This window comes from Tursiops truncatus, chromosome 17 (assembly GCF_011762595.2).
Source record: "Tursiops truncatus isolate mTurTru1 chromosome 17, mTurTru1.mat.Y, whole genome shotgun sequence".
Classification (NCBI taxonomy): domain Eukaryota; kingdom Metazoa; phylum Chordata; class Mammalia; order Artiodactyla; family Delphinidae; genus Tursiops; species Tursiops truncatus.
In genome coordinates this window covers 48,150,757-48,177,894 of record NC_047050.1, presented here as the reverse complement: position 1 = coordinate 48,177,894, position 27,138 = coordinate 48,150,757, and the positions used below count along the sequence as shown (strand labels likewise).

Here is a 27,138-nt window from a genome sequence, read left to right as displayed (position 1 = left end):
GTTGGTTCTTGTGCCCTTTTGATATGTCCCCATCCTTTTTGGAGCATTTCCTTTGTTTTGGCACCACAACATGGTCCAAGCTGACCTTATGTTTTCTCTGCCACAAGCCAGGAATCAACCACTTTTCTACAGAGTTTTTTTCTGTTCCAGGATACTAGCCAGGATCACACACTTCACTGAACTTTCATGGCTAAAACTAGTTTGGTTCCTTGGTCCCTTTTTTTTGAGGATGGTATTTAGAATCCATCATACGGATGCTAGATGGATTAATTATTACTAACGCTTCATTGTTTCTAGGCATTCTCAGTGAACAGAGGAGCTTGGAGATATATATATATATATATATATATGTATCTCATGCCTATACACACATCTACATTTATCTCTATCTATCCACATGAACACACATACACACACACATACACACAAAACAAAAATGTGAATTCATATTGATGCTTGTGAATCTAATCAAATGCCTCTGGGCTCATTCTAGCTTTTCCATCCCAACCCCTTGCATCATTTGTAACTTCTTTGTCTAACTGAAAAACCTAACTCTTAATGTCTACTATATACTTAGTTTTCAAATCTAGTATATGCATAAAATAGTTTCAGGACTGGCAAGCTATAGTTCTGTGAGAAACAAGCATCCTAACTAGAATACAGTATTTGTGTACGGGTTCTTTCAGTCTTTTGCTTTACATTATCCAGTCAAACTACTATTTTCCATTTCGCGTAGTAATGTCATTAACTTTAATGCAACTAGGTTCATTTACTATAGATTGTATTTACTGTGGTTTCCCCACACATTGTTGTTGATTTATTAGGATTTATATGTAGTAAAATTCGCTCCTTGTGGTGGACAGTTCTATGGGATTTGACATCTGCTCAGAGTTGTGTATCTACCACAATATCACAACATAAAATAGTTCCATTATCCTAAAAATTCCCATATTTCCCTTTCTAGTCAACCAAATCCTTCACTTTCTATCCCTATTAACCACTGGTTTGATTATCTTTCCAACAGTTCGCCTTTTCTAGAAAGGCATATACATGGTATCATTTATCATATTACATGTAGCCTCTTGGGTCTAGTTTCCTATGCTTGGCAAAATGCAATTAGGATTTGTCTACGTTTTTTATGGATGTGCCAGTTTGTTTTTGCATTCACCAATCAAATAACATCCATGTTGTTTCTAAATTTTGGTGAGTGTGACTAATCTGCTATAAACATTCACATACAGATTTTTGTGTGAGATTTTCATTTCACTTTTGTAAATATCCAGAAGGAGAGCTGGTCAGTCATATCATAAGCATATGTTTATCTTCATAGCAAAAACAAAAACAAAAACAAACCTGCTATACTGCATTCTACAATATCTGTACCATTTTGTATTCCTAGTAGCAATATATTGTATTTTGTACTCCTACTAGCAATGTAATGACTTCTAGTCACTTTGCATCCTTGCCAGTACTTGATACTTAACTTTTTTAGCCATTCTAATAGATGTGCAGTGGTATCACTCTGTAGTTTTAATTTTTATTTCCCTAATGACTAATGATGTTGAGTATCTTTTCATATGTGTTTGCCCTCTGTATTTTCTTCAATGGTGTCCAGATCTTTCTACTAAGTCTTAAATTGGACTGTTTGTTTTCTTATCGATGAGTTTTAGGAGATTTTATTATATTTTGAATAGAAAACTTTTTTCAGAAATATAATTTGCAAATACTGTCTTCTAGTCTGTAGCTTGTCTTTTCATTCTCTCAATAGTGAGTAGTACAAATTTTTGTAGTACAAATATTTTTACATTTGATAAAGTCCAATTTATTTTTTTCTTTTATGGATCATACTAATATAAAAAAACTCTTTGCCTAACCAAAATAATAAAGATCTTTTCCTTCATTTTGTTGTAGAAGATTTATAGTTTTAGGTTTTATACTTAATCCATTTTGAGTTTACTTTTGTGTTTGTTGCAAGGTATGGATACAAAGTTGTTTATTTGCACATGACTCTCCAACTGTTCAGCACCATTTGCTGAAAAGACTATCCTTTCTCCATCAATTGCCTTTGCACCATTGTTACAAATCAGTTGACTGTATTTCTGTGTGTATATTTCTAGGCTTTCTATTTTGTTTCATTGATTAATGTGTCTATACTTTCACCAATACAATATTGCCTTGATTATGGTAGCTTTATAGCAATGCTCAACTTTATTAGTCACTAGGGAAATGTGAAGTAAAACCATAATGAGATACTGTCCACTCACCAGAATGGCTAAAATTGACAAAACTGAACACTAAATGTGGGCAATCATGTGGAACAACCAGACACTTATACATTGTTGTTGACTGGGTAAAATGTACAGCCACTTTGTAACATGATCCAGCCGTCTCTTATAAAACTGAACACACTTTCCCTATCCCAGTAATTCCAGTTCTAGATATTTATCCTGTAGAAATGAAAACATATGTCCACAAAAAGACTTGCACAAGAATATTATTGCACTTTTCCCCCCATAATAACCCTAAACTAGAAACAGTCCAAGGTTTTCCAACAGGCAAATGGATAAACAAACTGTGTATAATGCAATACTCAGCAATAAAAAGCAACGAACTACTCCTGTTACACGCTGAGTGAAACAAGCCTTATCCAAGACTACATATTGTACGATTCCATTATATGAGTCCTGGAACAAGCAATATTAACTTATGATACAAAAAAAAAATCACAGCAGTTGTTGCCTGGTAAGTAGGATGGGGTAGAGGTGGACTGGGGAGGGGCATAAAGGAAGTTTCTGCAGTAATGATACTGTTCTGCATCTGGATTGGGTTGAGTTGCCCAGGTGCGTGCTCTTGCCAATACTCATTGCATGGTGCACTTAATTTTTGTGCATTTCCTTGTTCTTGGAATTTTACTTGGAAAGAAAAAAAGATCAACACTGTTCCCTTAGAAAGACATCTGGAGGTAGGTAGTTCCAGGGTTCTATGGATCGATGATATCAGAATTCTGAAAGATCCAGGTTCTTTCTTTCCTTCCACTTTCCTGCGCTTCCAATGTTGGTTTTCTGTTTTCATGCTCATTGCCTTGTGATAAACGTGGCAGTTCTAATATTGCATTGAATGGCCCACTGATCAAGTCTGTGAGCTACAGAGTCAAATAGGGGTTGAATTCTGGTCTTTCTACCTATTGATTCTGTGGTCTTGGACATACTTCTTCTCAAAGTCTCAGCTTCCTACCTCTCAAGTGCAGCTAATCCTATCTGCTCCATAAAGTTGTGAAGATTAAGTGAGATAACCATGTGAAGTGCTTAGCTTACTTTCTAAAGAATAGCATTTTTTTTTTTGGTAGAAATATACATAGTTGAGATCAAACTATAGTAACCTTACAGGGTTCTTTTTAAGAGTTCGTGTTGCTTGTAGTTTTGCTTAGCTGGAACCCTAAATTCTAGAAAACGAACACTGCAATGTAAAGTACAGTTGACCCTTGAACAATGCGGGGGTTAGAGGTGCAGTCAAAAGTCTGTATATAGGGCTTCCCTGGTGGCACAGTGGTTGAGAATCCGCCTGCCAATGCAGGGGACACGGGTTTGAGCCCTGGTCCGGGAAGATGCCACATGCCACATGCCGCAGAGCAACTAAGCCTGTGCTCCACAACTACTGTGCCTGCCCTCTAGAGCCTGTGCTCTGCAACAAGAGAAGCCACTGCAATGAGAAGCCTGCACACCACAACGAATAATAACCCCTGCTCACCACAACTAGGGAAAGCCCGCATGCAGCAACGAAGACCCAATGCAGCCAAAAATAAATAAATAAAAATAAATTTATAAAAAAAATCTGCATATAACTTTTGACACCCCAATAACTTAACTACTAATAGCCTGCTATTGACTAGAAGTCTTATTGATAACATAAACAGTCAATACATTTTTCGTATGGTATATGTATTATATACTGTATTCTTACAATAAAGTGACCTAGAGAAAAGAAAATATATTAAGAAAATCATAAGAGAAAATACACTTACAGTTCTGTACTGTATTTATTGATATCATAAGTTTATGTCATCTGTTTACAAGATGAACTGTCTGTCAGTACTTACATCAATATCATCTTACATGATACAAACACTGTAGGTGTTATACCTATTACTAACATTAGACATCAAAAAAGAAATTTATATTTATTGACAGGTATAACGATGCATTCACTGATAATGAAGCAACAGCAATATCACTGCTTTATGGTAGCCTAGTGTATTGCTTCACAGTAGCGTAGCCTAGACACTAGTGAATGAATCATTATAAAATTTTTATAGCATATAATATTGTAGCCATATTCATAATACAGTATTGGAAACATCGGTACTTTTTAAAAAAAAACACTTACTTGTCATGATAGACTGATACGAAGTTTCCTAAATTGTGAGAGACAGGAGACAGGAAATATGGAAATGGAAAACTAACACATTATTAATTTTATATTAAATGTCACTTACCATATGTCTATGCGAGGACAGACTATCCAAGTCTTTTTTTTTGGCTGCACTGGGTCTAACGTCGTTGCTGCGTGTGGGCCTTCTCTAGCTTCAGCGAGCGGGGGTTACTCTTCATTGTGGTGCGTGTACTTCTCATTGTGGTGGCTCTCTTGTTGCAGAGCACGGGCTTAGTAGTTGCGGCATGTGGGCTAAGTAGTTGTGGCTCGTGGGCTCTAGAGTGCAGGCTCAGTAGTTGTGGTGCACAGGCTTAGTTGCTCCATGGGAGTTGCATGTGGGACCTTTCCGGACCAGAGATCGAACCCGCGTCCCCTGCACTGCCAGGCAGATTCTTAACCACTGTGCCACCAGGGAAGTACCCTTCAATACAAGTCTTGCACACGATGTTCTACACAATGAATATTTAGGCCGTGATGATGACACAAAAATGTCTCATACAGTTCTTGCCGTACAGTCATTAGATAGTCACACAAAGACACACACACATACACAACAGATAAGTTTATTAACTGTATGGCATGAGGATTGTTTGCTATTTATTAACTGGAAGTGGATCATCAAAAAGGTCTCCATCCTGATCATCTTCATGTCGAGTAGTCTGAGGACGAGGAGGCAGTCGTCTTGCTGTCTCAGGGGTGGCAGAGACGGGAAAGGTGGAGGAGGTGGAAGGGGATGCAGGAGAAGCAGGTGCACTCCCTGTAACTTCATGCAAATACATCACCATTTCTGTCTGCCGCTTTTGCTTTTTTATTTCTCTACAAATGCTTCTATACACGACTAATCCTTCTTCCACCGTTTGCTTTAGTTTCAATGCCCATGTCATAGAAGGGTCTATGTTGTAACAGAAGTCAAAAGCAGCCTTGAACAGTTGGAAGCCTTCTTCCAGATTGTCTAATGTCTATTTATTTTCTGGCACTGCTTCGTCTACATCTCTTTCCTCGTCGTCTGGCACTGTTCAGAAGCACTCATCACCATCTGTTAATTCCTCTCGTGTGGTGTCTTGAATTTCTCTAAGATTCATATCCTAAATCCCTTCACCTCCCACTTTTTTTTTTTTTCATATCCAGTCTCTTTCATGATTTTCTTGATTGGCTCTGTTGTAAATTCTCTGAAGCCGTACACAACATCCGGACACAGCAGGAACATATTGTTTGGGGCTTGTTGCCTTTCACAGCTTTTTCCAGAACAAAGATGGCCTCTCCAATGGTGTGATCCTTCCAGACCTTCATGATATTCTATTGGGGTTCTCTTCCATAGTGTTGACAATCCTTTCCATACAGTACTGTGTGTAATGGGCCTTAAAGTTCCTTATGACGCCCTGATCTAGAGGCTGCATTAGAGATGTGTTTGGGGATGAGTAGACCACCTTGACACCTTCAGTGTTGGATTCATAAAGTTCTGGGTGACCAGAGGCATTGTCCAATAACAAAAGGATTTTAAAAGTCTTAAAGGACATGGATGGAAACAATCCAGAAAAAGGGTTCTTGTTGTCCAGCCCTTGTTGTTGTTAATCCAAAAGACTGGCAGCTGACAGTGTTCGTCTTTTCACTTTAAGGCTCAAGAATTAGCAGCTTTGTAGATAAGGGCAGCCACAGTCCTGATCACATGCCATGCCAGACAGTATTTGTACAAAACAGTAGCATTAGACTATCCATTCCTGCCTTAAATCCTGGTACTCGATTCTCTTCCTTGATGATAAATATCTTCTGTGGCATTTTTCTCTTTCCAGAATAGGACACTTTTGCCTGAATTAAAAAACCTGTCCAGGGAGATTTCCTTTCTCCTCAGTGATTCCGTTGATAGTATCTGGGAACTCATCTGCTGCCTCTTGGTCAGCGGAAGCTCCCTCTCCTATAATCTTGAGATTTTTTAAGCCAAACCTCTTTCTAAAGTTATCAAACCATCCTTTGCTGGCAGTAGATCCTCCAGTTTTAGATCCTTCACCTTCCCTCTGCTCAAGTTGCCATATAATGATTTCACTTTTTCTCGAATCATATTAGCGTCTCTAGACATGCCTTTCTTACAGCAATCCTGCACCCACATAAAAGCTGCATTTTCAATACAAGTTAAAAAGGTATTTTGTGAAAAGTGCAAAGTGTTTGCACCTGCTGTTGTAGCTGCAGCAAAAGCTTTACGAATTCCTTTGTTTTCTTTACATTGGTCCTTGCCCTGGATTCCTTTATCTCAAAATGATGGGCAACGGAAGCTGCAGACCTCAATCTAAGGTATGTATCACACAATTCAGCTTTTTCTTGTAACGTCATGACTTTGCTTCTTCGGAGCACTTCCAGCAACACTAGTGGCACCAAGGGTCCCATGGTGTTATTCAACGTTTACAGTATTGCACTGAACATGATGGAAAATATGCAAGAACTGTGAAAGATCACTTTTTACTGCAACATGCAATTTACTGGAGAGACAAACTGCTCACTCGCTCACTCACAGATGATTAGCATCATACAGCATTTTAAGCAGATACTTGCAACACTTGAGCTCACCAAAATAGCAGCAGGATGTGGCTACAAAATTATTAGAGTAGGACAGTATATACTACAGTTAAGTTTATGCAGTTATGACTTAATACGGCATCTTTAAGTTTGTTTACATTTCTCTCAACTACAAATGGCGCTACGTCCCGTCTGCAAGTGTTTGTGTGCGTAAGTGTTGGTAAATTTTAACTTTTTATAATAGATTTGTGTATACTTTCTGATAAAACAGACTAGTATCTATATATATTTTATGCATTCATGACACAGATAAGTTTTTCAATTTTCTAGGCTACGTGGTTTGTCTGCAAGTTGTTTTTCAAATTATCACAAATCTCCAATTTTCCAATATATGTTTTAAAAATCCATGTATAAGTGGACCCACTCAATTCAAACCTGCGCTGTTCAAGGGTCAACTGTAATTTAACCTATTTATGCTCTCAGGTGACTTTTGTTTAATAATTTCATCTGGGAGAATTTTCACCACCAAAGGGAATTTCATGTGTGAGTTAATTTTATTTTTAAAAGTGCTTTTGCTTTTCAGACTGTTAAAAATTTCCTATGCCCCTGGAGTTTTGTAGGAATAGCTGGTGGCATAGTTGTCCTGCATAAGTTAGGGGTCTTCCAACTTGGTCTGGGGTGATGAACGAGGGTAAGGCTGCCCTAGAGTGGAAATCACACAATCAAACACACTCCTGAAGGTTCTCCCCACTTGTGGTTGCCTCCACTGGGGTGCCATGTTCTGCTTTTGGTAAAAGCAAAGAGATCTTTCAACTGAGTAAGAGAGATTTGATAAAATTCTCAAGATCTCAAGAAACTACCCTTGTTAGTTGAGTCAAGATAAGTTTCAAAGCCCACTAGTAGGGCTGAGCTTGGGAAGAGGGTAACTGTGCTTCAATGTAAGTGCATTGCCCCCATCCAACTGTAACCTTACAGGATGACTGTCACATTGGGGATTCTATTTGCAATTCTTTTAGGATAAGTTTATGGATTACTGGGAAATTTAACAATGGGCACACATTAACAATCAGAAAACAAATATATTTTCATTTTTGGAAAAAAAAATTTCTTTAAAAGTCATTTGGGGGTTGATCCATTGTTTTAAGTGTTACTAAGTTTATCTTTCATGGTCTTATTTATTAAATTGTATACCTGGTTACTAACCCCTCTAAACTTCATCTATAAAATATTCATCTATAAAATGTCTAAAACGAGGACAATAGGGTCATTGTGAATGTGCAAAGAGTACTTCAAGGGTGTCCATTGAATGGCAGTCATTTTCCAATGCGTATTTACTGAGGTCCTACTACGCGCACATTTTGACTTGAAAGTGACCTTTTTTTGGTCTGATAGGAGAAATAAAATGATATCCTTTTTATAGTCTACCAAGAATGATAAAACAACATTTGACATATTTTTTTTCACTGATCAAATGTATTATTTGTGGAAGAACTTAAAACCCACCTGTTAGGATGCTTACATAGCTCATTTTCTGCTTCCAAAAATGTTTTATTTCCCCTTTGCATAGAGGAAAAAGTCTTGAAGAATTTTCATTTGATGTTACTGGATACATTTTGCATTTCCTGGAAAAGCCCTGGGAGGAGCAAGTAAAAAACACTGGGGTATCTGCAGGGTTTACCCCACAATAAGCCGTCCTGGTAGGCATGAGACTACAGGGCCTTTAAACTTGGCCTCAGATGTCAGCGATCCTCTCTGCTTTACGCTTTACCAGTCTGTTAAAGGGAACTGCTGAGAGTCCTGTGAATCTGCGTTCTTCCAGTGGTTGTCTTTTCTGTGATTAGATTGCATACGATTTCCCACTGCTCACGGGAGCCTGCGTGAAAGAAGGTAATCCTGGGGCCTATGACTGTTTTGCTGCCTGGTTCGACAGTAGAGCAAAGCAAGAGCTGCTTATCAAATGGAACATTGTTTTGTTTTTTGTAGCTCTCATCAACCTCATCAACCTATGAGTATAAATGAGTTTATGTTTAAAAAACCTTGTTAGGGGCTCATTTCTCTACTTGCTCGTGCAGTACTTCAAATTCCCGAAAAGCTCCTTTTGCCCAAGAGTTAATAGGCGTCTCCATCTGGGTATCTCACGTGTAGCTTCTGATCAGCTCCTTTGCAGAGACTGGTACCTCTGCTGCAGTTTCCATCTGGCACTGTGGCCTCTTCTGTGCTTTGCTCTGCATCCTGGGCTCCACTGCTGTCTGAGTGGGGTATCGCTGCATCTTCCTGGGGGCACTGGTCCTTTTTCTGGGGACTGTTACACTAGGTGGGCACCACCTCTAACACTTTCTAAGGACAGTCACTGAAGTCTCCCCTTGGGCTCATCACAGATGCACTGAGCCCTGCAGGGGTAGAGCTAAAAGACCATGCCTAAAAAAAGGGGAGAAATCCCCTCTTCTCTTCTTTCTTACACTTTTTGATGGTAGTCCCAACGCAGAGTGTGTGTGGCCCCATGCTGTACACAGACTTCAGGTTTCTTACTAGTTTGAGTTTGCCTTTCTGGCTTCCTCTTCATTTAGGGAGAGGCGTCTTCCAGAAGGTTCCATCCTTCTTGCAAAGATGCTTTTGGCAACCCTATCCCATGAGTTTTCTAGACATTCTCTGGTATAACTTAATTTGCGTTTAGCTCAGATTGTACCTTCTACTCCAAATATCTACTTTTAGATTGGTAGAAATAACTTGAGACTTACATTATTATTCACAAAGAAGTCTGCTTTTGTAAAATGACTCATTTTTAAGGTGGAGTGGAAGGTCAGGGGATAGAAAGCTATAGAGTGGAAAGAGAAATCATTGAAAGTAAGCAGTTGCTTCCCGTCACTTACATAAGGACGAATGTGCACCATGATGTCTCCTTTGCTCCATCAGGGACTTACCCCTGCCTGGTACGGAATCCAAAAAAGGCCCCGGAGACTCTCTGGCTGGTTTACACCATAACTCTGATTATTTCTCATGCTGCAGCTCAAGGGCTCAGAGATCAAAGAGGAAACCTCCTTCCCTTGATACCAGCTCTACCCGGGTTCAACCCAGCTAAGTTGCTTTTCAATTCCATGCTGCTCTCATTGTCACATGACTGCAAATCCTCCCCAGGGGCCAGGTGTGGGGCGAGCTGACCTCAGCTATCCCTCGAGCTAGTCTCCAAAGCGGGCAGGTTGAGGTCACCCTTCACCCTGGCTTCCCACGCAATCATTCAGCCCTCTCCCAGAAAGCGCAAGGAACGGCTATAGTTAGATTTTTCATTTAAAATTTGGCACGGCCTGAAGTCATTCCCTTTCCTTCCAACGACGGTTGCCATTATACTAAAAAGAGTAAATTTGCTGCTGCATTACTTACTGCCCAGAAAATCCAGCTGAAACCGGCTCCTGCCAAATCTGCAGTTTCAATGTAAGGCCAAGAGACTTTAAATAGCTCCTGCTAGTGAGGATTTTCTGCTCTCTAGAAAAAAAAAAAATTATTTTGATAAAGCCTCAGTTTGAAGGATTGGACATGGACCATTAGAAACAGAAAATGTTTGTCCCTGTCTCTCAGTTGCTGACCGCCCCCTTTGCCTAATTCTTAAAGGTAAAGTCTCCTCAGAGGGGTGGTTTTTGGTGTTTTTAATCAGAGTGAGGGGATTTTTCTTTACTTACATTTTGCCGAAGACTCTCAGGTCTTCCTTTAGAGGTCCGTTCTCCACACCTAAAATGTTTATGTTTACAGGCTCACCAGTATACAAAGCTATTAAAAAAAAAAAAAAAGTGGAAAGAGAGAAGTGAACAAAATGAAAGTTCTCAGAAGGTGCCCAGACTGGGTTATGGTCTCCTAATCCTGAGATTTTATTCAATTCCCTTTACTTATTTCATAGTGCTGCAAACAAGACAGGAGGAAGATACAGAAGTGGGTTTTTTTCATTTTCTTTTCATTTTTCTAGCCCCACATTATGTTGGACATAAACCGTCCCAGAAGACTGAACATGTGCTGTATGGTGATGCAGGGAAAATAAGAAACTGATAACAGAATGCCTTATTTTAATAAGTGTGTAATTTTGTGGAAGGAAGTTTAACGGTTTTCAGTTAGTAGGATATTTGCCCTTTTTCTTAAAATATCTTCAGCGCATCAAGTTTGACAACCTGATTGTCTAGTTTGCTCACAATTTGGAAGCTTTGGAAACCACATGTTAACTCTCCACTCTTGGTAGGATGTGCTGGTGGGATGATCTTGACACCTAAGAGTCAGAAGATAAAGACGCTCCCAGCCACTATGGCATCTGTAAGGAACTCTGTTAAAATGTTTGGAGAAGTTCTAACCTTTCTGATGTTCCTTCCATCCAGAAGTTTTAGTTTACCTTCTTGAGGCCACACAGAACAGATTTAACCCCTTTTCACAAGATACTATTTAAAGACTATATTTTCTCCTTTCTGGGAATATTGTAGCATCTTGGATAAATACCCTATAGCTCAATCAGTCATATACCATAGTTTGTGCATCCCTTTTTACGGGGGGTGGTGTGCCCCCTCCCTGCCTTTAGGTGTGCTTTGCCTAGTCTACTTCTTAGAGAACTGTCCTTGGGCTGCTGGAGACTTTTTTGTGGGCAGGTGGGAAACCAGGGCATCTGGGAATTTATTGCCCATCCTCAAGGCCTTTGGCCCAGAAATCACAGATGGGGCAGTTTGAAAGCCCAGTTCAAGGACAAAGTTGTCTCAATTCTGGACAACTTTGAGGTGTCTCTTTTACTTGAGAGCTTCCCTATAGAACCAGGTTGAAGTGAAGCTTAAATTACCTCCTGCTGGGCTTCCCCTCCCTCCCTGTCCTGCTTCCGGGCACTCTTCCTTATTAATCTTCCTCGGAGCACCTCCTTAATAAACCAGTTTCACATAAGTCTTCATTTCAGAATCTGCTTCTTGGTAACTTGACTTAAGACAGTGTATCTTCCTCTCAATAAGGAACAATCAAAACAAACATTACTCCATGAGTGGGCTAATCAGTATACAGTAAAATATAACTTAACTGCTCGTTTATTCTAGGCACTGTAATCGGAGCAAGTAACTATGTGATGAAACTGTGACAATTATGGAAGGGAAATCCAGACTCTGTAATCTAGGGATTTAGGTTTTAGCCCTCATCAACTAATGAAAAAAGAGACCTCCCTTGATAAAAGGTTTATACATTCGGTGAAATGGTGGTCTAGAAATAATATGTCGGCCAACACAGGGAGAAGACAAGACAGGCATGCTATAGGAGGTATATTAAATCATTTGGAATTTGAATTTATACAATTTGGATGTTCTAGTTACTCCTAAGGCGAGACACAAACGTAAAACATGTTCTTAGAGAATCCTACTTCCAGCCATGATGGAACATAATAAATATGGCTCAGCCTTTTGCCAAAAGCAATTATATAACTGAAGAAAATTTTCAAAATAACTATTTTAGATGTTTGAAATCTGGAGGTGCAGGTCTATGATTCTTAAGAGAATGAACTCAAGGAAAGGGGACCACAGAATCATGAAGTCTTTCTCCCTGGGGACGCTTCCAGATGGCTGCGTAGGTGGAGGACCTCTCACAAAGCACACTGGTTTTGCTGAGGTCGGAAGACAGATGTGCAAAGACAAATGTTATATGATAACGCTTACATGTGGAATCTAAAAACAAAAACGATACAAATGAACTTATTTATAAAACAGAAAGATTCACAGTCTTAGAGAAGAAACTTATGGTTACCAAAGGGGATAGTGGGGGGATGGGGGGGAGGGATAAACGAGGAGTCTGGGATTAAAATATACGCAGTACTATATACAAAGTAGATAACCAACAAGGATCTACTGTATAGCACAGGGAACTACACTCAATATCTTGTAATAACCTATAATGGAAAAAAAATCAAAAAAGAACATATATAGATATATATGTAAAACTGAATCACTTCGCTGTACACCTGAAACTAACACAAGATTGTAACTCAACTATATTTCAATAAAAATTAAAAAGATAAAATTTAAACAATTTAAAAATAAGAAAACAGATGTCAAAGTAAGAGACAATGAGGGGAGCTGGCATTTGTGAAGCAGGATAATCAGACATAAGAGAGTTTACAGGGAAGTAACTGCAGAAACCTGCAGAAGTGTCCCCTGGGGTTTTCACCTAAAATATAAGCTTTATATTCTTGGGGCAAGTCTCCATGAAGCCGGACAAAGGATATATGAAGGGGGGGAAAAAGAACAACTACTAGGAAGCTGAAAGCTACCAACCTCTGGAGCTCACACAGGCTGGAGACACGGAGACAGCAGCCCGTGTGGGGAGACCTCAGTGAACACCCCAGGGATTGAGTAGAGCAGAGAAATTCCCATTCAATCCACAGCGCTGTTCAAGCATGGAATTGAAATGAGAACAAGAGAAGACAACCAAGAGGACGTAGGTATGCCTTCTCAAATCAGACACCGCACATGAGAATTGCACGCATGTATGACTCCCCTTTCCACGTCACATATGTATAATCACAATTATTTTCAATAAAGTTGTTTGACAACCAAGGATACTGGTAGAAACCCCTCTTGTTAGTAACTTTCCCACTGGATTTTCTGATAATACACAGTAAGCTGTGAACACTGGGTATGAGAAGACTGGGGCATCATTTCATACAACTTCAAGTGTGGTGAGTCATAAACTTTGTGCTGCACACATGACAATAGCTACTGTTCATTTCTTTCACAGTGACTTTTTTTTTTTGTGTGTGTGGTACGCGGGCCTCTCACTGTTGTGGCCTCTCCCATTGCGGAGCACAGGCTCTGGACGCGCAGGCTCAGCAGCCATGACTCACGGGCCCAGCCGCTCCGCGGCATGTGGGATCCTCCCAGACCGGGGCACGAACCCGTGTCCCCTGCATTGGCAGGCAGACTCTCAACCACTGCACCACCAGGGAAGCCCCACAGTGACTTTTGATGCACCATATCCCATTACTGTTGTCAGACATGAGGTTAAAATAGGAATAAAAGAATGCCGGTGGGTAGAACATATACAGATATACCTGGGAAGTATACATAGCTCTGTCACATGTATTTTCAACATATATAATATAGTCAGTCTACAGTTTCAAAAATCAAGTTTTTTTTTTCCTTTAGGGATGTATCAATGCTGGGTTGGGCCTTAAACTTTTTAAATTTTCAGTGGAGCCCTGAAATCAGCTTGAAGAAAACAATATGTCAGTAAAATAGGTGTTCACTGTGCATAATATTAACAAGCTCGATATATTTATATATATAAATAGAAGTTCCTTGGTATCACTTGGAATCTTCAATCAGAGCTTATATATACTAGACACTTAGAAATGATTTGCAAGTTTTTTAAGAAGAGAAGGGACACAGTCAGAGGGAAGTGAGGAGACAACTCATTCTATTGTTTATAATCAACAGAAAATCATTATCAACCTCATTGGTTAATATTTATATTTAAATATTATTGAAGCCCTGACTTAGGTACCTACATCCTATTTTCTATCTATCTATCTCTCTATCTATCTATCTAGTATATTCAACCAGCTGCCTCTAATCAGACCAAATAAACATATAACAGGGTATATTGCTAAAGCTTTAATTAGGTACAATTAACCTGTATTTTTTCATGACTCTTACAGAAACATTTTTCATGCTAGCAGTTAACATGTGTATCTGCATTCCTAAAGCTTTAAAGAAATCAAACCCGCTAAATGATCAGTTATAACAGTGTTCAGTGAGCTAACAACTTAAGTATGAAGCTAATGTAGGTATGAAGCATATTGAGAGGTTACTTGATAGCTGTTTGTAATAGTCAGCTTTCTCCACAGAAACAGGACCAAGAGTATATATATGTACATTGATTTTATACACATAAATTGATTATATATATGTGTATATACACACACACATATATATACACACACATACACACATTTATTTTTTTAAGGAATTAGCTCACCTGATTGTGGAGACTGAAAGTCTGAAATCCGTAGGGCAGGCCAGCTCGAAACCCAGGCAGGAGTTGATGTTGCTGCAGTCTTGAGGGAGAATTTCTTCTCCATCTTCTGACCTGTAAAACTAGAAAATAAGTGACATGCTTGCAAAATACAATGGTGGGACAGGATAGGACAGAATAGGATAGACATTCCCATTCCATTAGACAATTTTTTATACGTCTCTTCAAAGGTAATCTAAACTATTTCTATTATGTGCTTCAAAAATTTTCCACACTCTACCCATTACCTAATCCCAAAGCCACTTCCACATTTTAAATTATTTCCAACAGCAGTACCAAAGTCTCAGGACCAAAGTCTGTATTAGTGTCCCATTGACAAAATACCAACAACTAGGCAACAATGGAGGCAGAGATTGGAGTGATAACGTCTACAAGCCAAGGAATATGAAGAATGACAGCAACCACCGGAAGCTAGAAGCAGCTAGGAAGCGTTCTTCTGTAAGGGCTTCAGACAGAGCACAGCCCTGTGGACACCTTTATTTTGGATTCTAGCCTCCAAAACTGTGAGAGAATAAATTTCTATTGTTAAGCCACCCAGTTTGGTACTTGTTACAGCAAAGTAATATACTGTTTAATCTTGCTTTTTCTTTTATTCTTTTTTATATTCAGTGCATTTATGTTCTTTTTTTTTTTTAATTGAGAATACTTTCTTTTTATTATACAGGTTTCATATACATAACAATTATTTAGGGAACATTTACAGGCAAGGAGCTCAATTCCAAAACTCCGTTTTCACCCCCACACACTGTACTTCACACTCATCTTGGGGGTCAGCCTAACAGGAATAAGACAAAGTTATTGCTTTGTGAACAGAAAGCTTCAATTAAATTAGAGTCTTCCAGAGTCCAGAACAGCACTCAGGATACTCTTGACTCTTAATACCCTGTGTACATATGAATAAAGCCTAAAGATGTGTCTTAGATTACCCCGTCACCTTTAAAAGCTAATATTAAAGTTGAATCCCATTTCTCAAAAAGTCATAAGAAGTGCACCCGTATTTACAGACCCCATTAAATTATGCATAAATACAATCTGTACACTCAACGCAGCTTCTCAAAATACAGAATTCTCCTCTGGGACTTGGGATGAGAGACAGCAAAAAAAAAAATGCTTCATGCCCACCCCTTTCCAAGTTTTCTCAAAACACCAAGATGTGAAATAAATACGCAAAATAAAGCTTCCGTACCTTAAAGGAACATGTCTTTTCCAAGAGTCTCCTCCTATTTGAAGAGTTAACTTTCAAAGTTTTGTTTTATTTTTTTCTTAAAAAGAAAAACATAAAATCATCAGCAGGCTTTGCTTCTACAAGTTTCGTAAAACCCGAAGGGTCCCTGTGAACAAGGGATTTAAAGTGTGTCAAATACCAACCTATTAACCAGTTCTTAAGCGGATAGAATCCTTGCCTCCCGCGGTATGTAGGATGAGACTGAAGAGGCTACATAAATACTTTTACCTTAACACTGAAAGTTATAGTGGATCTGAATCACATCAATTTGACATTTCAACAGCTATGTGTGTGTGGGTTTTTGTTAGCCCAGGGAATTTATTTAAAAGGTTCCAAAACTTGTAGCACCACTTTCAGAGAAAGGAAGAATAGGGTTCCAAAAACTAAAGTATCGGCTTAATGGGTAAAGAACCAGCACTTGTCACCTCCCGATAGCGCGTCCAGAGTTTAGGAGACACTTCAGCACTCCTTAAATACTAAGGAATCCAGGAGGGCACGTGAAGATCTGGAAATCCGACGGAGGCCCTTTTCGTGGGAAGGTGGATAACAAACTCTGTCCCCCAGGCAAGCGGGGTTCCCAGTTTGTCCTGGTCGAGACCGGTTTTGAAGTCCTTTTCCTTCCAGACTCTTCGGCCCTTTGTTCACCCCTGTTTTACTTCCTGTGCTTCTCCATCTTTTCCAGGGTTTTGCTAGAATCGGCGGGACTCTGGTCTCCGGGGTTCATGTAGGATTTGTCTATGACCATCAGGGCTTCTTTTATGTAGTTCTGCATGGCAGACACAGCAGCACAGATGGCCTGGCTGCCAACCCCGTGGGTAATCAGGTATGCAGCCAGCAGCATATTCTTCCTAGTTGCCATCTCACTGCGTCCTCCGAGATGAGGTCTGGTTAAATACTCGGCCACGGATTTACTAGGAAATTCTGCTTCACAGACATAGGCAAAGTCCCGAGCCAAATGAACAGCCTCACTTTCTACTAAAGATGTCAGGAGGGTGACGTGGGCAGCTTTCCGTCTCCCCGCTGGAAGATTCAACCCAATCTTGTCCAACTTCTCCCGCAAGGATCGGCCACCATTTTTAGATTTGGCTCTTCTGAGGACACCTCCCAGTAATGAAGCATATAAGCACTCAGGCGGGGACAGTCGCCTCTGGACTTCGGCAACTGTCACTTTGTATTTAGATGTAGAGCTGAGGAGGGACAATCTTCCAGGGACCGAGCAGAAGACCTCGCTGGGATTCATCACAGCCTCCACCAGCTCCTTCTGACAAGGGAGACTCAAGGGGTTCTTCGTCATTGAAATAGGACCTTTGCGAATGACCGTCTGATCATGCAGAAGTAGGTGCTGGTCGTCGACATTCTGCACCTCCTCCATCTGGTGCGCCATGTCGTGGAGCCCCAGGTTCTCGGCCAGGCCCGCGGCGTCCAGAGCGTGCGAGTGGGGCAACAGCAGGTCCGAGCGGCGGTAGGCGTCCCTGCGGGCGCTCATGGCGCCGCCGTCCAGCCCGGAGAGGTGGGGCAACAAGCCGGCCGGGCGCGCGTGGTGCGAGGGCAGCCCAGCCCCCTCCTGGCTCTGGCGGCCCGGCCAGGCCTGCTGCTGGCTGCCGGTGGGCGCCGGCTGGTGCAGGGGGTTGATGGCGGCGGCGTACGCTTCTCCCAGATGCGAGTAGGGGTCGGCTGCCTGCGAGTAAGCCAGCTGCTGGTAGGGAGGCGGAAAGTAGGGTGGTGGCTGGTATTCGGCGACTCCAGCATGGGAGAGGGGCGGCGCGGGGCTGTAGAGATGCTGCCCGGCGGAGGAGAGGTGAAGCAGGCGCGGGTTCCCATTGCTGCTCGCGTCGTGGCGATCCTGGAGGAACGTGCCCTCCGGGCCCCGCGGCGAAGGTCTGACGCCCGAGGTATTCTGCGGCTCCAAATCCGAATGCCAGGCCTTGGGCCGGAAGAAGCTGGGGCAGGGGTCCGGGGAGAAAGCCTGCAGGCAGCGCAGAGCGCGGTCGCTCACGAGCCCGCACATGCTGGCGTCGTCGGCCCAAAGTGGGGAAGCGGTGGGCGCGAATAATGCGCGCCGCGCAGGAAGTGCGCCGTTTCCCCGCCCCCAGTGCATTTATGTTCTTCAGCTACTTCTCTTTTTCTCTTCAACTTTGGAAAGCCGTTAAGTTGATGATTTTTTTACTCTTTCTTTCTCCATTTCCTAATTGCCAGTGTATAGTAGTATAATGCCAGCTTGGCATTTGTACCTATTCCTTTCCTAACACTTATTCTTACTTGTGCCGAATCTCCCTAACAAGAAAATCCTTTGTATGTTCTACTACTGGCTCAGCTGTGCTGAAGACAGACATGGTTCACACGAAGACCAGATGTAGCAATAGAGACTGTATCAGGATGTAAGTCCTCATTATTGCAAGGATTCGAATTGATATGTTCATTAAACATTTATTTTGTGTCTACTACGTTCCAGATACTATGCTAGTCACTGGACGGTATGACATCAGAAGGTTTAATAAATGTTTTATTGAAGAAAAAATGATCCAAATTATATCAACATTAGTAACACTCCTAAGGATTGTCTCACTTTGCCAAGAGTCAACGCTCTCACAGGTAGTAGCTGTGCTCGTGACTGCCCAGTCCTAGCTTCCTTCTCTTTCTTTTTTATGTCACTGAGACCCCAGCATGTCCCACGGCTAGTTCACTACATTCAAAGCCAACCTCTGTCACTCACCACCTGTGTGACTTGCCTTCAACTCTCTGTACTGCATTTGTAACAGCTCCAAAAAGTCCATGATGATACATTTGATGACCCAGAGTTGTTGTGAGGATTCAAAATGATAGCCTATCTTGAGAAGATACAACATGAACAGTTAATTGTTATTACTGCTGCTCTTAAGGACCTTGCAGTCTAATGTGGAAGGGCTACTTATTTCTAGGTTCACAGAAAAAAATACACTTGCAACCAGCTTGAGGGTTATATTTCCTGCCACCCTGACTCTTGTCTAAGTTTGGCATTCATTTGGGAAATTACAAATACAGCTCACACAGCAGATCTCGTGTCTCTAGAGTTTAGATGTTGGGGGAAAATGCTCTAAGGCAAATAAAGGTAAGTCCTCTCGAGAACATAAGATCACGCCCTACTTGTGGATAGAGGCGCCATTAGCTAGTTGCTCACTCTGGTTCCAGGTTCCTTCCTTTGTTGCTTCCCATTTATTGAGCGAGAAAAGCTCTGGATTTGACCTTTGTTTTGCCTGGAAACAGTAGAGGAAGATTCAGTATTTAGCTTGTTTTTTGTCACTACCTGCGACTAGAGGTGTTTCAAAATAAGTTGATGGGTCAGATATGCCTTTACAACCTTGCTTACAGTTCATAGCCTCACCGTTTTACTCCAACTTCATCGTGCTAAGGCCGTAGGACAAAGTTAGATATTGGTTTGGATTCCATTTCTACAGCATAGTACCTGTGCTTTTTTTTTTTTTTTTGGCAAATTAATTTTGAGGCTCAGTTTCCCTGAGGCTCAGTTTCCGCATGTGTAAATTGAGAGAAATAAGGACTAAAGTAATCAGATGGAGAGTTAGCACATGGTATGGCTGACAGAATGATAGCTCTTATTATTTTTATTTATTCTTCAGTAATCATTGTGTTTATTTACCATGGCATTTTTGAGTCAAACCAATCGTATATAAATGGAATTGGGGAGCAAGAGACAAGGGGCATTGAATACGGAGCAGGGAATTGAGCCTGGCGACAGCTGGATATACTTAATGTGTGTGCTCGCTGTCCTTGAGGTGCCCAGCACTTGTTTGTCCATGGCCTTGACCTCGGATGACCCATTCCTGGACATTCCCTTTCCTATCAGTCCTTCCTGCAGCCATTTTTTTTCGTGTGACTTTCTTTCCTTTTTAAACATATCTTACAAAATAAGTTAATAGAGCAATTATTTATTTTGCCAGTTGAAAAGGTCAGTATGAAGCAGTACAAGGGAGACTGTAACACCTTAGAAGTAAAATAATCTGGATTTGATATCTATTTCTGGTACTTAGTAGTGTTGGGACCTTGAACAAGCTACTTATTTCTCTGAACTTTGGTTTCTTCACGAAAAAAGTGGCTATAATTTTATCTGTCTGAATTTGTTTTTGAAAGGAAGAAATATACTGCACAGAAAGCACCTGGAACGTCTTCTAACCTAAAACTGAGAGGCAAAATGTTAACCATTACTGAAATTACGACTAATACTATGAAGATATAAATTGTTGTAATTTATAAAACCGAGAGGTTTTGAGACAAAATGTTCCTGCTGTTCTACTTCTAGAATAATAAATGGATGAGAAAAAAACTAATGACATTTTGAAAATAACAAAGCGGGGAAACTTGCCATACTAGATATTAAAATATATGGCTGATTTAAACAAGGGTATAATGATTCAATAGATGTATCAAGTAAACAGACCAGTCTGAAACAAATTTTAGTATAGACATGAGAATCTACTATATGATAAAAGAAGAATCACAGAGTAATTAGAAAGGTATACAATGTTTAATAACTGGTATTAGGGAATTTAGCAAAATATGTAATTAGAATGTAGCTAGATCTTTAATTTACAATAAAATTCCAGGTAGAAAATATAAAACTGTAATAAAATACTGAGGAGGTTAAGTGACTTGCTCAAGGTCCCACAGTAGATGTATGGTATAGCTAGAAATTAAATCCATACATCCGGGCTTCCCTGGTGGCGCAGTGGTTGAGAGTCCACCTGCCGATGCAGGGGACACGGGTTCATGCCCCGTTTCGGGAAGATCCCACATGCCGTGGAGCGGCTGCGCCCGTGAGCCATGGTCGCTGAGCCTGCACGTCCAGAGCCTGTGCTCCGCAATGCAGGAGGCCACAACAGTGAGAGGCCCGCGTACCGCAAAAAAAAAAAAAATCCATACATCCTAACCACTACACTGTATAACATAAAACTGTATGAAGAATGTGTCACCAATTCTTTTAAGGCAATTAAATACATACACATATGCACACCATATGCACATACATATTTAAGGATACAGTCACCCTTCAGTATCTGAAGGAGATTGGTTCCAGGAGCTGTGTGTATACCAAAATCTGGGATTCTCACTTATATAAAACAGCATAATACAATGAATACAGTCAGCCCTCTGTATCTGCGGGTTTCTCATTCTAGGATCCAACCTATGGTAGATGGAAATTTCCAGCCTCAGTTGGTTGAATCCAAGGATGAAAAACTCCAAAGTATGGAGGGCCAACTGTATATTTATTGAAAAGAATCTGCCTATTAGTGGATCCTGCATTTCATGCCCATTTTGTTCAAGGGTTAACTGTATATTCATACATACACATTTTTAAAGATTGGAAGGTACTAGAGAAAAATGCTATGGTGGTAATGAATAATAATGATTTTCTATGGTGGTTGAAATTACATTTTTTTTCTCTATATAATATTCTGTATTTTCTTCAAAGGATATTTGTCATTTTTATAATCAGAAAAATAAATACTCCTAGAAATGAATCTGTTCCTTTTTAAAAGGGGAATTAAAAACATTCCCTTCTCTGTAATATCATCCCTATATTTTCTCAAAATTGCTGATCCTTAAAGGTCATAGAAAAGTTATCTATTAACTCATAATAATGCTTGGTGCAGTATAATTAGCTGCTTAGAGGGAGAAATCACTCTTGCTTCCCTAAACTTTTGTTAGAACAAGTTTCAGACTTGTCTCTTCCCCCACTGCTTTTGTCCCCCGCATCCATCCCCTTAAATAAAATGGTTTTCTAGAGTCTGTCATACAGAGTGAAGTAAGTCAGAAAGAGAAAAACAAATACCATATGCTAACACATATATATGGAATTTAAGGGAAAAAAATGTCATGAAGAACCTAGGGGTAAGACGGGAATAAAGACACAGACCTACTAGAGAATGGACTTGAGGATATGGGGAGGGGGAAGGGTAAGCTGTGACAAAGTGAGAGAGTGGCATGGACATATATACACTACCAAAAGTAAGGTAGATAGCTAGTGGGAAGCAGCCACATAGCACAGGGAGATCAGCTTGGTGGTTTGTGACCACCTAGAGGGGTGGGATAGGGAGGGTGGGAGGGAGGGAGACGCAAGAGGGAAGAGATATGGGAACATATGTATATGTATAACTGATTCACTTTGTTATAAAGCAGAAACTAACACACCATTGTAAAGCCATTATACTCCAATAAAGATGTTAAAAAAATAAAATAAAATAAAATGGTTTTTCAGAGGCACGTTTTTGAACAACCTCTAATTTTGCTATCTTTCTTTTTGCCTTTTTAAAAACTTCTGGAAATATCATTGTTCTCAAGATCTTGAGGACTTTACAGAAGTCTGAGTACCTTATTCCCCAAACCAAGAGACTTAAGACTGATGTGGTTTTTGAGACCATTTCACATAAATGGGAGAGGCCGCAGCAGTGAGAGGCCCGCGTAACGCAAAAAAAAAAAAAAATCCTAAAGAATAAGTGAATCTAGGCAATGATCATTAGTGACTGCTAACATCACAAAAAGAAAGAGCTAGACATTAAGTGCCTCCCAATAGAAGTATACAGTATCGCCTGTAAAACAGTCTTGTCAGAAAGTCAACTTGAAATCTAATTAGATTTTTAGATTCAAATATAAAAAGAAACAGAGGTGATGAAAGGACATATTAAGTGACAGCAGAGGAATTCAGACAACAAAATATAGACTTAAGAAGAGCCATAAGACAAACAACCTGATTTCTTCAACAAGTAAATTGCAAGGATAAAAAGAGGTGGGAGAATCTATGGATTAAAAGAGATTTAAGAGACAAATCAACCAATTACAGTTACAATGAACAGGAGATAATTACATAAACTTGAACCCTGATTGGATATTTAATAATATTATGGTGTTACTTTGATTTTTTAATAATGTGATAATGGTATTTTGATTAGGCTTTTAAAAATAGTCATTATCTTTTAGAAATGACATTGAAATATTTATAGATGAAATACTATAATGTCTCAAATTTCCTTTAAAATAATAAAGGGAGGATAGATGTGGGTACAAAAGAAAAAAGAGAGATTATGAGTTGATGATATTTGAAGTTAGTTGCACACATTTGAGCACAGTATACTATTCTCTCTATATTATGTATTTAAAATTTTTCATAATAAAGAGTTAAATTAAAAAATGTGTTAAGTATTCAACACAAGCCGTTGGGGAAAATATTAACAGAACAAACTCAAAGAAACAAGAAAATGAAACAGTAAATAAGCGCAGAAATCAAAGAAATAAAGAATTAAAAAGAAATAGAGAAGATTAATAAAAACAAAGATTGTTGTCTTGGGTTAATATGCTAGACTTGTGAAAAGACTGATTAAAAAAGATGCAATGAGACAATATGCACATAAAAAGAGGAAGTATCTCTAGATAAAACAAATATTTTTTCAAAGATAATTTTGTTTGTTTCTTACCACATTGTCACGTCAAACTAATATCTAATTCATCTTCCTCTGGTGCTTCAGCACTCGGAAAGGCTGTGATCCACAAAACAGGCAACAGCTATCCAGTCACTGGAAGGGAGATCCCTCACCCTAAGTTAAAAAATTATTAATAAACCATGATGGAAAAGAATATGAAACATAATATATATGTATATAACTGAATCACTTTGCTGTACACCAGAAACTAACACCACCACCAGAAACTAACACAACACTATAAATCAACTATACTTCAATTAAAGAAAAAAGAAATTATTATCTATGCTTACATATCAGTCTCTCATGATTTTGTTGAAGGGAGGATCAGTCTCCCTGGGTTCAATGAGATTAAAATTCTTATTTATTAAGTAATGACCTTAGACTGGGATAAATTCACCAAGAATGTAATTATTTGTACTACCCCTGAGAAGCCTACTAATCAAGCCTTTCTTTGTAGTTAAATATAGTTTCTAAGTAATTATATGTCTGCCTCTCACCTCTCGATATTACCTCCTGGATGGCAGGGACTGGGTCTCATCTCTGTGTTCCAATCTTCCAGAACAAAGCCTTGACCAAAGTATACCAGTAAACGAAAACACTAGGTGAAATGTAAAATTACGTTTAACAACGACCAAAAAAACCTACAAATTAACACACGCACAAACTTGAGAGGTTTAATAGCTCAACAGGCATTAAAGAAATTGGAGTGATAGGTATCCTATCCCTCTGACATCAGCGTCTAGATAGCTGTAAATTTGAGTTCTAACAAACTTTCAGGGAACAGGGAATTCCTATTGTTTCACAAGTTGTTACAGATAATTTTAAAAGAGTACATTATGCCTACCATAATTGTGATTTAGAACCAGATAAGTAAAGGAGACTATGGGCCCATCTCAGTTATGAATTCCAAATAAATGACTTCCCCTTGGGCTTGTGATGGAGAAAATTGCAAGAACGTCGCACTCTCATCCTAAATATGAGAACAATCTGAGAAATCATGTTGGTTTTAAAATCAACTGATAGCTGAGGATGCAAAGAACCTAACAGACAAAAATCTCGAAAGTGACCAGCCTTTCCCAGGAGGGAAAAGATGCACAGCGGCTGTCGCCCATGGTGTGCGGCCGGAGGAGAAAGAATCTGCTCTAGACATGGGTGAAAAGCAACCTATGGAACTTCTAATATTTTACAGGCTGAACGTGAGCTGGCATGGTGGTTTGGAGGCCCTCGGATCCCCTGACACAAAGAGAGGTGGCTCCCACCACGCTTTTTCCCACGGGCCTTTACTGAAACTCAGGAGAAAGCTGGAGGCAGCAGCTGAGTGGAGACCTCCCAGCAGGTGCAAGCACTAGGGGCTGCTGTTCAACCACAGTGTCCGTGGACTCAGAACACACACACACACACACACACACACACACACACACACACACACACACACACACACACACACACACACACACACCCTGCCCTAGTGGCCTGACAGAAGAGGAATCTTGCCTTTTTCAGGCGTAAATATTATTTACTTCATCTTCTACTGTTCTTTTACACACACTGCCTAGCAGTCAATCAAAAATTATGAGACATGAGAAGAAGCAAGAAAATTAGACCTATTGCTTAATGAAATGTGGGAGAAGAAAGCAGCAGAAAGAGGAGGCGTCCTACCAGATACTAAGACACAATAAGTCTTACTGCTATAATAATAGGTCATAAAGTTCTAAGAATAAGAACAGTGTCACTGTGGACTAAGAATAGACATATTGACCAGAGAACAGAATAGTGATTGCAGCATCCTACCCAGAATGGTGGAGTTTTTGTCTGCAAGTCAATGACTATCATATGACATGTAGAGACACAACCATTTTACACACAGTAATACTACAAGAAAATAGTCCAGAGGAAATTAGTGGCCTCCTCTTCCTCCTAAAACACACTCTGTGACCCGCTTTCTGACCAAGAATATGCTGTACATCGATAACGGCGGGAGACCAAAGTCACTGTTAACTAGTCTTTGAATAATTAACAGGGCTGACAGTTTAGATACCAGTAAATTGTTTTCAGGACTTTTATGTTAAATGTTAATTACTGCATTTCAGGGCCCACTAGTTAATTGAATTGGTAGTCACTGAATTTAACATTTACTTTATATTGACCACATGCTGGGCTGAAGGAATGAGAATCTACTCTCTGGGGAAGGTTGTAATAAACCAGCATTTTTCTTGGTAGCAATAAACAGGGAGAGTCATAAAAACACAACAGTATCCTGGTAAAGCTTGAGAACTGTGCAGTTAACCATGGTCTCTACGTGGTGGTTATTGGGCTGTAACTTAATGCTCTGTCAGAAATTTGTCATTATCCTCTTTGGGTCTCTTTTAGGTTCCTGGACCCAATTCCAACATGTAGATGGGGACGGTTCCTCTCACACGTCCAACTAGCAATTCTCAGACACCAGCAGGGTGTCAGAGAATTCAACTCAATTCTGACATTATCTGCCCAGGGATAGGATCAGATCCCACAGGTTAAGGATTCAGTGCTATAACTTCAACCCCACCTCAACTTTAGACGCCTGTTGGAATTCCAGGTTTTTACCTGTGCTTCTGACTGACTGGCTATAAGGCAGAAGTTTCCAGGACGCCCTCCTCTAGTTTAAGTTGCTAGAGCAGCTTGCAGAACTCAGAGAAACACTTTACTTACTGGATTACTGGTTTGTTACAAAGGATATAATTCAGGAACAGCCAGATGGAAGAGATGCATAGGGCAAGGTATGAGGAAAGGGCACAGAGCCTCTCAGCTCCCCCAGAGTGCACCACTCTCCCCAAATCTCCACGTGTTCACAAACCCAGAAGCTCTCCAAACCCCATCCTTTTAGATTTTTAAGGAGGTTTCCTTAGGTAGCCAGGAAACTCCAGCCTCTCTCCCCTCCCTGGATGTTGGAGGGTGGGACTGAAAGTTCCAAGCCTCTAATCACCTGGTTGGTTCTCCTGGCAACCAGCCCCATCCTTAGGTAAGGTCCAAACGTCTCATTAACATAACAAAAGACACCTTTGTTGCTCTCAACACTTAGGAAATACCAAGGGTTTTAGGAGCTCTGTGACAGAAACAGGGCAAAGACCAAATATATATTTCATATTATACATCACAACATAACAGGGTCAAATGATGAAAAAATGCATACGGAAGAGGAGGCTTTCCAAGAACTCTGCACAATGATAAATTGTACAGATCGTGTCATTTGTCTAAAATAGGCAGATGTTCACATTCTTTTTTTTTCTCACATTCTTAATATATGCTTTTTTTAGAGTTTCAATTGTTAGGATATGGAAGGATAACATGGATTTCTGCGTAGACCATGAAAGAATTTTTGATTTTGCAATAACGACCCATCTTTGAAATACCTTCTTCCTGCAGATATAACTACAGATGTGATCATAATATCTAATATTGTTAAACTTTTACTGTGCTTTAAGGGCTTTACATGTA

At 40.1% G+C, this 27,138-nt stretch overlaps 2 long non-coding RNA genes and 1 pseudogene across 2 annotated transcripts in view; all 3 read right to left on the bottom strand.

Moving 5' to 3' along the window:
- The window catches only part of LOC141276927 (uncharacterized), a 213,576-nt gene extending 199,750 nt beyond the window's left edge, over window positions 1-13,826 (bottom strand). Inside the window, exons 1-3 of the long non-coding RNA XR_012327310.1 lie at window positions 11,741-13,826; window positions 10,611-10,698; window positions 10,315-10,416 (exon numbers count right to left, since the gene is read on the bottom strand). This is a non-coding gene — a long non-coding RNA (uncharacterized lncRNA). The remainder of the gene's footprint in view (window positions 1-10,314; window positions 10,417-10,610; window positions 10,699-11,740) is intronic.
- Window positions 13,827-15,580: 1,754 nt separating this feature from the next.
- Window positions 15,581-18,305, bottom strand: LOC117308675 (transcription factor AP-2 gamma pseudogene; annotated as a pseudogene).
- Window positions 18,306-18,905: 600 nt separating this feature from the next.
- On the bottom strand, window positions 18,906-24,261 carry LOC141276858 (uncharacterized). Its single transcript, XR_012327108.1, has 3 exons — window positions 24,162-24,261; window positions 23,656-23,775; window positions 18,906-19,020 (listed from the first exon to the last, which is right to left on the bottom strand). It is a non-coding gene; the product is annotated as an uncharacterized lncRNA (long non-coding RNA).
- Between the last annotated feature and the right edge of the window lie 2,877 nt (window positions 24,262-27,138).